Genomic DNA, 14,887 nt, shown 5'->3' on the forward strand with positions numbered 1-14,887 from the left:
GGACGTATGAAGTGCTCATCTATATTATTCTTGGAAAGAGACATTAACTGGGACCTAAGCAAATTCAAACAAGGAAACCTTGATTATATTACTGTGATTCAAGAAAAGAAATTTGGCACATTATTACAATTTAGGTCATTGGTAGATTAGCACATTAGAAACTACAGGCCACTAAAGGTACATCAACACCTTTCGCATTCGAAATTATTTATGATACCACTAAACATTATTCAGAATTTAATTCGTTAGATCTTATGTTAGAAAGTCTAGGATACGCCATAAGACAGTTTTCCATTTTCACTTTCTATTCTTGGAGAAAAAAAATATTGATTGAATTTTGGAACAAAATTTAGTTTTCGCTATTTTCTATTATTTATTTTAAGACTGGAACTCGTAATAATATTAAAAATGGCTGACAGCTGGATGCCCTTCATTAGAGCTTATCTTTCAACGTTTATCGAGCATCTCCAATCTTTCATGGATTCGCGAAACTATGAAGCCACATCAAAATTGTAATATTTGAGAAAATTACATCTAAATTTTTTCCAAGTCAGTCTTCATATTAATGGGAGATTACTCTAAGAGTGCCTTGACATGTATAGCATGTTCTTTGCTCAGTAACTGAATTGTCCTCCTTCCCAAACACTTTGACATCATAGTCATTTATCTATGTTACGTCACACGCATATATATATACATATATATATATATATATATATATATATATATATATATATATATATATATATATATATATATATATATATATATATATATATATATATATATATGAATGGTGTGCTGCACGTGCAGCTGCCGATCATGTTAAAGAGACTTATTTTGCCAAAGATAAATGTTAAATTTAGTAACATGATGAAAGAAACAGAAAATTTATAATGCAATATTCAGAACGTTTCAAAAATCTCCAATATAATAATATGTAAACTGAGATTAAAATTATATCAGGGGTAAAACTATGATCCGAGGTTAAAGTTAACCATACCTCGAAGCAAGATATAACTAAATGTATAACCTGAGGTTAAACTGGACCATATGTCAGGGGTAAGAATCTAAATTGAGCTTGAGGTTAATCATACCTCCTCAGAAGCAAGATGGAACCTCAAATGTGATCGGAAGTTAAATGTGACCATATTTCGGGGATAAGATTCTAAACAGAGGATGAGGTTAACCATACTTCAGAAAACAATATATATCCTAATATGTGAACTGAGGTTAAATTTGCCCATATTTAGGGGTAATATTCTAACCTGAGACTGAGAGGATCAATACCTCAGGGTTTGCATACGAGAATCACAACAAATAATTTCTTCGTTATGTTTGATTGAGTTGTCTTTCTTTGACCATACACAAATGAAATGTTAGAAGAGCACGGTTCCCCGAACAATATATTATACAATCTATATTTGCTGGTTTCATGGTAAACATCTGAATTAGTTAAATCTGGCCAGCGTAGCAAGTTTTCTTCCTGCCTTTAATTTTCAAACTTGATGAGCGGCATTGGTAGTTACAATTTAAAACACAACTAATGCTTGCCGTATCATAAACGTAAAATCTGACTGTTATTACAGTGCCTAGTGCAAGCATAAAATTAACTAATCCGGTATTTAGAACAATCTTGGTTTGTAGTGTATAAATCTAAATCTATTGAAGCATTCATGACACATCATTATCTGAGAATCTCAGACAAAGAATTGGCGATGTATATATACGTGGGGATTGATACTATTGCTACACACGTTCAGCCCTGGCACAATGTACTTGCTGTCTGCAATAAAAATGAATTTGTAGCCCTGGAAGAGGGAATATATTTAAATACTAATACTGAAAATTATGCACGATCATAATGCATGTTCACCCAATTTGTAGCTTATCTGGTTGTAAATTCAACTGAGCTAGGCCTTGCGTCTTTCGTGTGTCAACCGTCATCAAGTCGTCTTTCGTGCATCGTGTGTCTGTCAACTATTGCTTTTCTGCAGTCAAATTTTTGTTAAAGCTTAAATCAAACTTCGAATATTGGTTTGTATCATCAAAATTTCGCACGAGTTTTACAATGAGCGAAATGTATGCATATTGGGCTTGATAACTGGCAAGATTCATGAATGCTAATTAAGTGTGATTGACTATGATTGGCTGAGTTTGTTACTCTTGTGGAAGTCGTTTTTCTGATCTGATTTTAAACAAACTTTACATGTAGCTTTATCATGAAGATATTGGATGGGCTTAATAATGAGCGAGATGCAAGCATACCACTACGCAAGCCAAATTTTGAGTGTAAGGAAACTGGTCAAATAATAGAGTATATGACATACCGAGTTGTGGCTCGTTTGTTTGTATGCATTGGTAAGGAAAGCGGTCCTTTATAATGGGGTCTAAAAATAATAAAAGTGTTGTATGAAGTTGCGAGGACAGCGACCCAGCAATAATGGTGTTTTGTGTTGCTTTATGTAATAATTAGAGAGTAGGTACATATGTAATGAATTGTTTAATGTGTTGTTTTATACAGTAGAAGGTAATGTGGTCCAGCAATGAGCAGATGGATGATGCGAGAAGTCATTTGAATTAAACGATTATTTTTGTTTTACTTTCATGTGCGTGGGTTCATCCAAGCCCCAAAGAATTTATTACTTTCTGAAAATTCACTAGTGGTTCAGCTGATCCACCAGCCATCTCATTTTGGCTTAAACGTGTTCAACATTGCAAGTTATATTTAAAAAGATTAGTAGTTCAATGTTTCTTTCTGTTGAATTACCAACATATAATTTTACCTCGGTCTTCTTAACATGGCATAACGAGGACATGCCGCCCCTATTAAGGGGCTATCCATTTAGTACGTACGCAAAAATTTGGCAAAGCTTAATCCTCCCATGTACACATGCGTACATTTTTTACACCTCCACCCCCATCTGCCTATGTACGCTTGACGCACCACCCCACCCCCAAGTTTTATAGAACGGCCTATATTTAATCCACCCAGAAACCATAAAGGATTAATAATATTAACGTGTTTAATAGAACAGATAGTCCACCGACGTTGAATGTCTGGTTGCATTAAAGAGATAAGCTGCGTAACTTTAAACAGTTTGTCTAGTGTCCACTAAAATTCAAACGCCGACTTTCAGTCGAACAGTTTACGTATTAGACAAATTATTATCGAGGTTTCACATTCACCCACGCCGTTTCCTATTCGTACGTACATTATCAGTAGACTTATCAGTAGACACCTCCACACCATACGTAAGCGTATAAAGGGTTTCACGGTTGCAACAGAGTTACTGATCGTAGCGCCTAAAATTACCTCCCTTAGCTCCAATGCGCATGCCCACAAAAAATTCAACAAAGGAAGGTATCTTAGCTGTACTACAGATCATTATGGTTAAACCAATGAATCAATTATATATGTCAAACATCTTTTTTTCATACTAGGATAATAATTATTGACATTAAATAAGGTAATTAGATTCAGTGTCAATACTTACATTATATCAGATAATTAAATAATATTTACTTTCCATACTTAAATGATATCAAATAATTAAATTAAATACACTGTCCATACCTGATAATATAGACTCATTATTCATAATTTCATATACATTTGTAGGAACATTTGACTCTGCTCTCCGATTTTAAACATTTATTGCACATTTTGGTTATATAACTTTAACGAAAACAATCTCAACAATTTGCATTTTTCATATGTTGATATATCCTTCTTTCTCAATTACTTTCGCAAGGCTAATAGTTCGTTTATAACACGAGTTAAGAAAGTTATAACACAAGTTCGATAAGAAAATTATAACACGAATTCGATACGTCAGCTGATTTGTAATGCTGAATACTTTAAACCAGAAAAGTATTTTTTATATTATAAAAATGGAACACAGTATTTTAATGTCTTCAGAGGAACTTAACAAAGCAATAATTACATTATCTATCATAACGATAAGTAAGTGTAATTAATGCAGACGGAAAATTTATTCATATTTGGGTGTAAATATTGTACAATATTCAGATTAATTAACATGCCCAATGATGTTTTTTTTTTCTCTTCATTTTCATTTTGACTTTTGAAACATCAAGTATCGGGCTGTACATGCAATAACTTTCAGCATGATTTTTCTTTGCTTATGCTGACACGTAATAACTCTCAAATTTGCTGGGGTCTTTAGACAACATTTCTGATTGCCACCAACAAATTCATCTAGAACAGCCTTCTTAAAATTAGTTTAATTCTGTTTAACTTTCCTTGCATCAAATATGTAAGTTTTAAAGATTCAATTATTTCACAGATTCGGTCATATTACTTTGGTTCGCCTTTTAAATCAATATTGATCCACGTGACCGGATGTAAAATTGCAAATAGTATGATTCAAAAAGGAGACTGCTTGTAAGAACATACTCTGCAAGTCAATAATAAATGGATACTCACAAATATTCATATTTTGTTGTCTTTATCTATCAGTCACTCTTTCTATCTTAGCATCATTTTATGCTCGTTTTTAACCAGAAGTATGATTATGTAATATACGTATGCGAACAAACATTCATTCAAGCATATACATACCCATGCACCAGATGAATGGAGACAGACATACATACAGACAGACAGGCAGATATGTGAGAGCCACAGATGTCATATACATGCATAGTGTGTCTAACATTGATATTTCTCCAAACTGTATACTCTAAAATTTCCAACCGTTCAAGGAAATAAAATTTAAATAATCATCAAGGAGACTCGTACGTGCGCCTGTCTGTTCAAGTGTGGTTGACATTTGTGCATTTGAAAAAAAACTCAAGTTATTTCATGAAAAGTATAATGAACATTAATAGAAAAGCCAAGGAAATAAAATTAAAATAAGCATCAAGGAAACTCGTACGTACTCCTGTCTGTTCAAGCGTGGTTGACGTTTGTGCATTTTCAAAAAACTCAAGTTATTTCATAAAAAATTATAATGAACATTAATAGAAAAGCAACAGTCTAAATCAATAATAAAATAACCTTAAGAAGTTAGAATTTTTTTCTAGTTGTCGTTCATTCTCCATTAACTGCTATGATTTAAGCTGTACAAAATAAACATATTTTCATTATTCTTCAAGCGAGATAAATTGCAAGAACTTTTTACGCAGCGATACACTTTCGCACAATCAAATAATACAAACTAGAGTATACGGTAGTAATGGATAGATAATGAAGTTCTGAAATGGGCAGATACTATTTATTTGAAAGCTGTGAGCAGCGCAAGTTAGTGGAAAAAAATAAAAGATGTAAAAATAATTGATCAAATATTGATAGAATTTCTTTTTAAGATAGTGAGATATCGATTATGCTTGCATAATATGAGCGGTCTGTCACATTTTCTTGATCTACATCTGCCATCTTAACTGACTGAACTATCTTGAAGTGAGTTGCACTGATATGCCCTCTGGTGTTTTCAAAGGGAGATACTAACCGTGAAACCCCCTATACATTTGGGTTACTCCCTCCTCCCTCCATACGTACGTACTAAGTGGACAGCCCCTAAGTTATATTAACACATAATTAAGATAACCAAACATCTGTTCTTTATAACTTGGTAAGTGTTTCAAGCCGCACAGAACAAAATCAAGCTAATGATAATTGGTTACCCACTGCATATTTATTAATTCGCTTTGCAACTAATGACTGCAGAATATTCCAGTTTCATCAAGATATGGAATAGTATAATTTAGAAACAGGATACAAATCAACCCACCCATCCAAAAAAGAAATATGTCTCATTAATATGCACGAGAAAAATGCTAAAACAGCAGATATTTTAAATATTAAGAATGTTTAAATATATATCGTAAAAAACATTATTTGATTTAGTTTTTGTTGATTAACACACTTGTATTTATATTTAAAACATTGTCAACTGTTAAACTTCCAACAGTAGATTAATCCGACACGGATGAAATCCATGTTATGCAATATTAATTTCAAAGCATTTGACCGCGCAGTACTTATTGTGATGCAATATGAATTGTGTACTTAATAACACTAAAGGAGTGTTTAGGAATATCCACGAAACGGACGGAGAAGTTAAATCATTCAATAGCCTTATTTACTAAACGCATTCTTGTATAATAGATTTTCGCCATTTAAGAATCATTACAGATGTGCACCTTTTCACGTAAAATTTGACATGAGTCGTTGAATGTTTGGAACAGGCCCGGCCCTAGGATGTGTGGGACCCCAAGGCAGCAAGCGATGAGCGGGGCCCAAAGCAAAAAAAAGAGTGCATTCCTGAGTTCATTTCCTGAAAGCGCGGGGCCCAAGGTGGTTGCCTGGTTTGCCTTGCCCCAGGGCGGGATCGGTTTTGAAGGTCACAACCCAATTGCATTATGATCCTGGATCTCAAATCACAAAACCCTGTGATAATAATTGTCATTCTTGTAGAAACAACAAGAGTTTCCATAATTACGGATTTAATGGTTTTAGATACATACACTCAAGAAAGTATGGTTCCAAAATATATCAAGACTTGAACTTTTAAAAATAGACTAACCAATCAGAAATCAATATCAACCTTCAAATATAGACTAACCAATCAGAAATCAATATCAACCTTCAAATAAAGATTAACCGATCATAAATTCGTATCGACCTTTAAATATAGGCTAACCAATAAGAAATCAATATGAACTTTCGTGAGCTCAGTGTTACTTACCCTTCGTATATGAAATTAAAAAAATTAAAATTGCAAAGCTAATGTCAACCTGACATACTAATTAGAATGAGTGTGTTTTGTGGGTTTAACGCCATTTTTCAACACATGAAAGGCTATACATGGCGGACAATCAGTACCATCCTAATTATGTGACACGTGGCATGTTGCTATGGAAAAGGTACCGATCTGTAATAATAATTATTATTATGCATTTTGAATATACATTTCAAAAGCAGTATATTAGAAACTTACGTATCAGCAAAATTGAAGGCAGGATGCAGATCACACTAACACGCTGAGAAAGGGGTAATCTTTGCATCCAAACTATAACGGACGGAAGGAGGCAAAGGGAATCGTAAATACGCAACAATCTTCCTATCCTGGAGTGTTATTAAATCACCATAATCCGAAATATCACTTCAAGATCTGACTTTTGGATTACAAATCATCTAAAACATCACCGATGACCAGTTTTATATTTAGAATTACACTCGGGGATGTCTGTATCACGAATTACACTGATGGAATGTTCGGTATGACGAATTACACCTATGGAATGTTCATTATGACAAATTACACTGATGGAATGTTCAGTTTGACAAATTACACTGATGGAATGGTCAGTTTGACAAAATACACTGATAGGATGCTCTGTATCAAGAATTGCACTGATGGAATGCTCATTATGACAAATTACACTGATGGAATGTTCAGTTTGACGAATCACAATGACGGAATGTTCAGTTTGACTAATTGCACTGATAGAATGCTCAGTATGACAAACTACTCTGAGAGAATGCTCAGTATGACAAATTACACCGATGGAATGTTCAGCATGACAAATTACACTGATGGAGTGTTCATTATGACAAAAGGCACTGATGGAATATTCAGTCTGACAAATTACACTGAAGGAATGCTCAGTATGACAAATTACATTGATGGAATGTTCAGTATGAAATTACACTTATAGAATGTTCCGTTTGACAACGTACATCTGGAACGGTCAGAATGACTAATTACACTGATGGAATATTCAGCTAGACAAATTACACAGATAGAATGCTCAGAATGACAAATTACACTGATGGAACGCTAGACAACATTCTGTCCTACGGGCTTTCACTCCTCTATTTGGTCAATAAAAGGGCGACTGGTGGACGGTGATAGTGAATAACTGTGTCTAAAATTATGTGTTTATACGCATTCTATTTTCCTAGCTTTATATCATACCCTAACGCTTCTATTTGTAGGAGTGGACAATGGTCAGCTGGCGTGGGTGTTGGTCAGTAACACTGTACTGCTTAGTAGTCGTGAATGCTAGTCAGTGGGTGTGGCACAGGTCAGTAGGTGTTAGTGTTCATCAGTGTGAATGGGTGCAGGTCCGTCAGACAGCGTGTTAATTAGTTGGTATGGGTATTGTGCAGTTGGTATGGGTGTCAGTAGATGATTAAATGCTAGTCAGTAGATTGGTCAGAAGATACCTGGGTGTTGGTCAAGCCAACGGCGTATTGATTAATAGATATCAATAGGCTATATAGTAGATCACTAGTTGCTGGACATTATATTACATGGTGGTTAGTAAGTAGTAGGTGGCCTGTTGGGTAGTAAATTTGGGGTATTGGTCACTACGAATGGCGTCTTGGATAGTATTTGTGTGGTATTGATCATCACACATAAAGTGTTGAAAAGTAAGCGTAATCTATTAGTTGCTATACATGATGTGTTCGATACTGTATGTAGGGTATTAAGCACTGCACAGGGCGCGCTGGATACTGTGTGTGGGATATTAGTCACTGAATAGGGCTTGTTGGATACCATGTGTGGGTGGCGAAATAAGACTAAACAAGGTATTAGAAAATATTATGAGGCGTTGGATAGTATGTGTGTGGCGTTGGATAGTAGCAAACTAAGTGTTAGATGCTAGATAACTACGTTTTGCATACTAAATGGCCACATATCGACCCACCTATTGCCGTTATTAACATTTCATTCCCCGTTTCACCCTATACATTTGTTATATCTGATCCCCTAAACGGCCCACAACGTTAAATTCCCGTTTGATACCATAATATATATACTCCGTACCATGTTGCATAATACACAATGCATCTGGTGTTGCCTGTTTCTGTTAAAGCAGATATAATTTACAGAAGTCGCATCAAATAATAAATAGGAAAACATCTTGTTACAATTACTGATCGGTAATATGTCATGATGCTTTATCATATTTCCTGACAATAAAATGTTCGAACAAATTGCGTAATTAATGAATATTTACATAATATCAATCGATAAAATATGTTGTTCTTGCGTTGCATTATGATTATTATTTGTCCCTCCTAATATTGCACCAATATTGATTTAAAGTGAAGTTGTTTACACATTTTTCGTCTGCTAGCTTGGTGCCTACTGGATTTCCAAGTAGCGTTTTTCACTGTCGCCACTGATGGTTTTTACGCGCATTAAGATCGCGGATGCCTTCCAATAGATGGAATATTGGTGAATATTATCTAACATGACTTGTCTCATAAGATCGCAGATGCTTTCCAATAGATGGAATATTGGTGGTTGTTATCTAACATGACTTGTTTGAGACCGTTCTTGAAACTACAAGGGTGTAATTTATCAGTGTCAGTTAAAGATGTGTTCTCAAACATCTTAATGATACAGAATGTATTATTATATGTCACATATGTGGCGCTACAAGCGTCTTTAATTGCAAAAGGCACAAGTTTTGCAGACATTTATTTCTTAATAAAGAAGTCATATTTATTAATTATTCCACAAAAGTGCGATATGATCAGGTAAGTTTTGTTTGCAAGTAAGCCACAGACCTGTAGGAAACATGATCATATATCGCCGATATGGATCGTAAAATGTGTAATAAAACCTGGCTAGTTAACGTACTTTCTTAACTGAATTTATGTCTAAGGTAATTTAGTAAACTGAAAAGTAAAATTGGTCAAACCACATAATACATAACATTCGTCAGGATCAAGAAATAGTTTGTTCTAAGAAACACAAGCGATATATAACATATCGATATGAGTTGAAGGCATCGTTTTTTACATCTGGCAAAAGTTTTACAGGTTGTTAGCTCATTGAAAACGATGTTAAAAATAGGTTATTAACATGGATTTTGTTATAATAATGCCTTCTAATACTTACCGAGTGTCGTTGGATTCAGTAATTTTTAGAGAATATACAGATTTCTAGGTGAAAAATCTCATCTGTATTTTTTTTTCTTGGGTTACTTTACAAAATCTATTCGCATTTTCAGTAACCCTGACTATCAAGCCATTGGACAGGCCCTACGAGTTTTACAATTTAACGTCAAGGGTCTTTCAGCATCCAAACGAACTATCATCAGATCCATAGCCCACCGTCATAATGTTGACATAGTCCATCTGCAGGAGACTAACGTAACAGACCAGGTAGCAGGACGACACACCATTGGAGGCCTTGACCTCATTTTATCAACGTCAGACTCCAAATTCCGTCGTGAAACGTATGCACAGGGCCGGCGCCAGACCCGGCCAGACTATCTGGCGCCCTAGGCAAGGTTAGATTCTGGCGCCCCCCCCCCCCCCGGAAAATATCAATTTCAAAATTTATAAACAATAAATTTTTTTAAAAATGCGCGCCCCCCCCCCCCGAAATCAGCGCCCTAGGCGGCTGCCTAGTTTGCCTATATGGTAGCGCCGGCCCTGCGTATGCACGCTGTGACATTACTGATGCCTCTCCAGTTTCCTCCACCAGGTAGTGTGAGTCCTTTCATTCTGCAAGATGGCCAAAATAAACTACACACTTGACCTCTGTTGGGTCAGCTCCATTGGTGACCATCCACAGCCAGTAAGCCTACAAGTTTTAGACGATTCCGTTCTCCGTCAGCACAGACAAATACTTGCCCATATTGGACTTCAACTTCCAACTACACACAGCTCTTTACAGCGGCGTTGAAACTTCCGCATGCAGATTGGACCAAGTACAGTGACATATTGGAGCGCAGGATAATCACTATTGTTATGAGTCTATGCTCTTAAAATAAGTAAAAGAAAAGAGTGAAGACAACAAGCTTTGTAAAGTTTAACAAATAATTTATTTCCCTAGAACACAAATTGAAAACTGAGAAAAATGAACGTACGGTTTTACGAATTAAAACCAAAAATAATCCAAGAATTAAAAACACAAGATTTATCAATAAAAAATTGTAAGTGAACCTCAGTTTAAATCCCGATGAAATTCAAGATGGAAGGCGATAACGTCTGTAATAGCCAGCAGTGTACTAATGTGTCAACAGTCTTTTGTTGAAACAAAGAAAATTTTATTCCAGTTTTTAATCCGTATAAATTTCAGTAAATGTCATTGTCCAGGATTTATCAGAGCACTTTTGTACTTTCAGAAAAAATAATCACTTGAATTCAATAATTTGAAGAAACTAAATTTCATCTCAAACTGGTCACAATATAATACAACTTAACGTGTAAGAAATTAAAGCACGACTGATAGAACTTTATCAGAACATCAGTTACAAACCTAATTAAGATGCAAAGCAGATTCCCGGATGGGGGCCAAAAATTTGTTTACCAGTTGACACAAGCTTAATGACACGTAGTCTAGGTATGACCTTGACTCAACTTACTGATTCTTACTCTGAGAAAGAGAATTTAAAACTATTTAAAACAAGTTGTTTATCAAAACTGTCACTGATTTTGAAAGTTATCAACTAGTTACAATGTTTCAATTCTGGGCAATGTCAAATCCAGTAAACAATGTTACATTACAATAGCATGTAATGGAAAATAAAATAATAATCTAACAGACAAACAATTACATTAAATATACATAGCACTTCGCCCCACCCTCATAAAGAAAAAAAGTTTTATATAATAAAGCTTTCTTTCAACCATAGGTCAATTATACATGTTGTTTATAAAAAAAATGACATAAGAAGAAATTTTATAAATGATACAAAGCATACATAATATATTTCTATACACGGAAAAGTGCATCTGCTATTAAGCTGTATTTTTCCTTGATGTGCATGCTGTCAATAGTATATTTCTGTAATTAAAAAAACTAGACTTTAATAATCTATGATTTTTTTCCTTCATCTTTCCGATGAAAGCAAAGGGGTTGTGATCACTAAACACAATACTCGGAGAAGGAGCTGAACTAAGGTAAACTTCAAAGTGTTGTAATGCAAATATCAAAGCCAAACATTCCTTCTCGATTGCAGAATAATGTCTCTGGTGCTTATTTAATTTCTTAGAAAAATAGAACACTGGATGATCAACACCAATTTTATCTTCTTGAACCAATACTGCTCCTACCCCAACATCGCTTGCATCAACAGACAGTTTAAATGATGGACTGAAATGTGGAGCTTTAAGAACTGGTGCATTCTTACGTATGGCCTTTAGTTTATGAAAAGCCCTCTAACATTTTTCAGTCCAATGAAAATTGTTTTTCTTGCTCAGTAAATTTTTCAGGGGTTCAGCATTTATAGAAAAATTGGAACAAAATTTCCAATAGTATCCATCCATTTCCAAAACATCGCATCAGTTGCTTATTACTGACAGGCACAGGGAATTCATATATAACCTTGACCTTAGCATATATAGGTTTAACTTGTCCATGTCCCACAATATGTCCTAGAACTGTTACACAAGCAAGACAGAACTCACATGGATAAATTGATTGTCAAACTTGCATCAGTGAGTTTGTCAAAGAATTTCCTAATTGTCGCTAAATGTTCTTTCCAGGTGTCATTGTAGATAATGACATCATCGATGTAAGCATCATAATTATCTAGACCAGAGGTAATCATATTCATTAGACGTTGAAAAGTGCTTGGCGAACCCTTCATCCCAAATAGCATCACTATAAAGTCCATCTGGAGTCACGAATGCCAAAATTTCTTTTGCCTTTTTCGTCAGTGGAATTTGCCAAAATCCTTTCCGAAGGTCAAATTTGGTGACATACTTTGCTTTTCCAATTTTATCAATGCAGTCATCGATTCTAGATAATGGAAATCAATCTGTTTTAATCAAAACGTTCACCTTTCTCTAATCAGTAAACATGCGGAAAGTTTTATCTGGTTTCAGAACAAGTATACATGGTGAACTCCAGTAACTTTTACTCGGTTCCATGAAATCATTCTCCAGCAAATACTGAATTTCTTTTTTCAAGTATTCCTATTTGAGAAGGTTAATCCTGTACGGGTGTTGTTTCACAGGTGTGGAATTCACATTTTCAACGTCATGGTAAATTTTGTTGGTAATTGTAAGACCATCTGGAAATAAGTGCTCATGTTCAAGTAATACCTGTTTAAGTTCATTCCTTTCATGTTGTTGCAAATATGAAAGTCTCTGATCCAGATTATTCATAATTTCTGAATTCCGAATATTTGTCACTCCCAAATCAATGCTGTTCGATATCATTCTTTTGCTTAAATCATCACTGGGACAGGTACAAATAAATGAATGGCATGATTAATCTGTCTGTCTCTCTCTACATACTGGTACTCCTTTAAAATTTACATCCCAGGAGTACTATTATTATAATTTAACTCATTCATTTTTTTCTTAACTTTGTAAGGGCCGTAATACCTAACCTAAAGAAAATTTTGATGAATGAGCAAGAGAAACAGAACTATACTACCAGGCTCAAAAGTTCTCTCCATTGTAGTTCTGTCAAGCCATAACTGAATGTTGCATCCTCCTCAATGGGCAGCGTATAAAACACGACCCGACACCAACATACCTTGGTGTGACTTTGGATAGATAACTAACATTCTACGACCACCTGAAGAAAACTGCAACAAAACTGAGTACTCGAAACAACCAACTCCGCAAACTGGCTGTCACAACAGGGTCCTTGAGCATTCAACCTTGTCCGACAGGGACAGGCAACTCACTAATCAATAGGGAGACAGAGATGTACTAGTTGCTAGTCTGTGATATTAGCTTCTTAAATTAGGGCCGGGTACCGGCGAATCTTTTTATATAAAAGAACATTCCATTGAAATAATTTGGTCAACTAGTTAAGTATGGTACCAATTTTACCCACAATGCCTGGCTAATAATTACCCACAATCAGGTTCAAAACGAAATCTTGTATTAATTTTTATGTCTAATTCTAAATATGACCGACACTGAATTGATTTACTTGTACAAGCTCAACAACAAAAAACTGGGATCAGGTGATGCCTTAGTAATTTAGTTAAGTACTTTTTCTTCTTCTGTCAAAAAATCTTGATGAATATACCTATTCGACCTACTGAAGTACACTTTATTTATTGGCCTCATCAGAGGTACCGTCAGTACCTTACGTGCTTTGTTAGTTTCTCGCCTTATGTGCTTTGTTAGTTTCTCGCCTTGTAAGTTTCCAAAAATTTCATTCCGCGTCACTAACAAACCAAGTAACTAAAAAGGCAAATTTCTTGCATTTTCTTAACATTATTTAGTTTTAAACAAAGTGTAAGATTGTATTTTAAAAACAACTTCAGGGTTACATAAAAATAAGCATCATCATCATTGTCGTCGTTGTGGTAGAAATCTGCAGGAACATCATTATAATCATCGTCGAAGAGAGAAAGAAGGATGAGAGAGTGAGAAGTAACTCATTATTTAGCTCTTTGTTAAAATCTGGAGGTTAGAAATACATATGTTTAATGTCCACACATTAGTTCTTACACCGTGGAATTTGTATATATGCCTAAAGAACTTCAGACTTCTATCCTGACCACATCCAACATTTGTAAAATCTATTTTAAAGCAACAACTATAAATATACGGGCCAATTAATATACAAATGTTTTCACACCATAATGGTCATATATTTAAAACACAGTGGCCAAACTCGATACTTGCGAGTAACTTCAACTTTTCAAGTGCATGTTTAAAGGATCATTACAAAATTAAATGTGACAAAGTGGGACTTTTCTGCAGAAGTTTTAGAATGTTGTTCTTGTGGCGGTTTTATTAAACCTGATGGAAAGTACTATAATGTAACAGAGTTTTAACAAGCAGTTAGAACTAGCATTAGAATTAATTACAACGTATCGTTTTGCTGTGATACTTTGGAGTCATGTTACCAAAATACATGATATTTTCAACATGGAGGGGACATAAAGCTTAAAAGTGTTATTTTAGTGGACGGTTATATAA

The sequence above is a fragment of the Sinohyriopsis cumingii genome, chromosome 6, assembly GCF_028554795.1.
Source record: "Sinohyriopsis cumingii isolate HCF-2022 chromosome 6, ASM2855479v2, whole genome shotgun sequence".
In the NCBI taxonomy this organism is placed as follows: Eukaryota; Metazoa; Mollusca; class Bivalvia; order Unionida; family Unionidae; genus Sinohyriopsis; species Sinohyriopsis cumingii.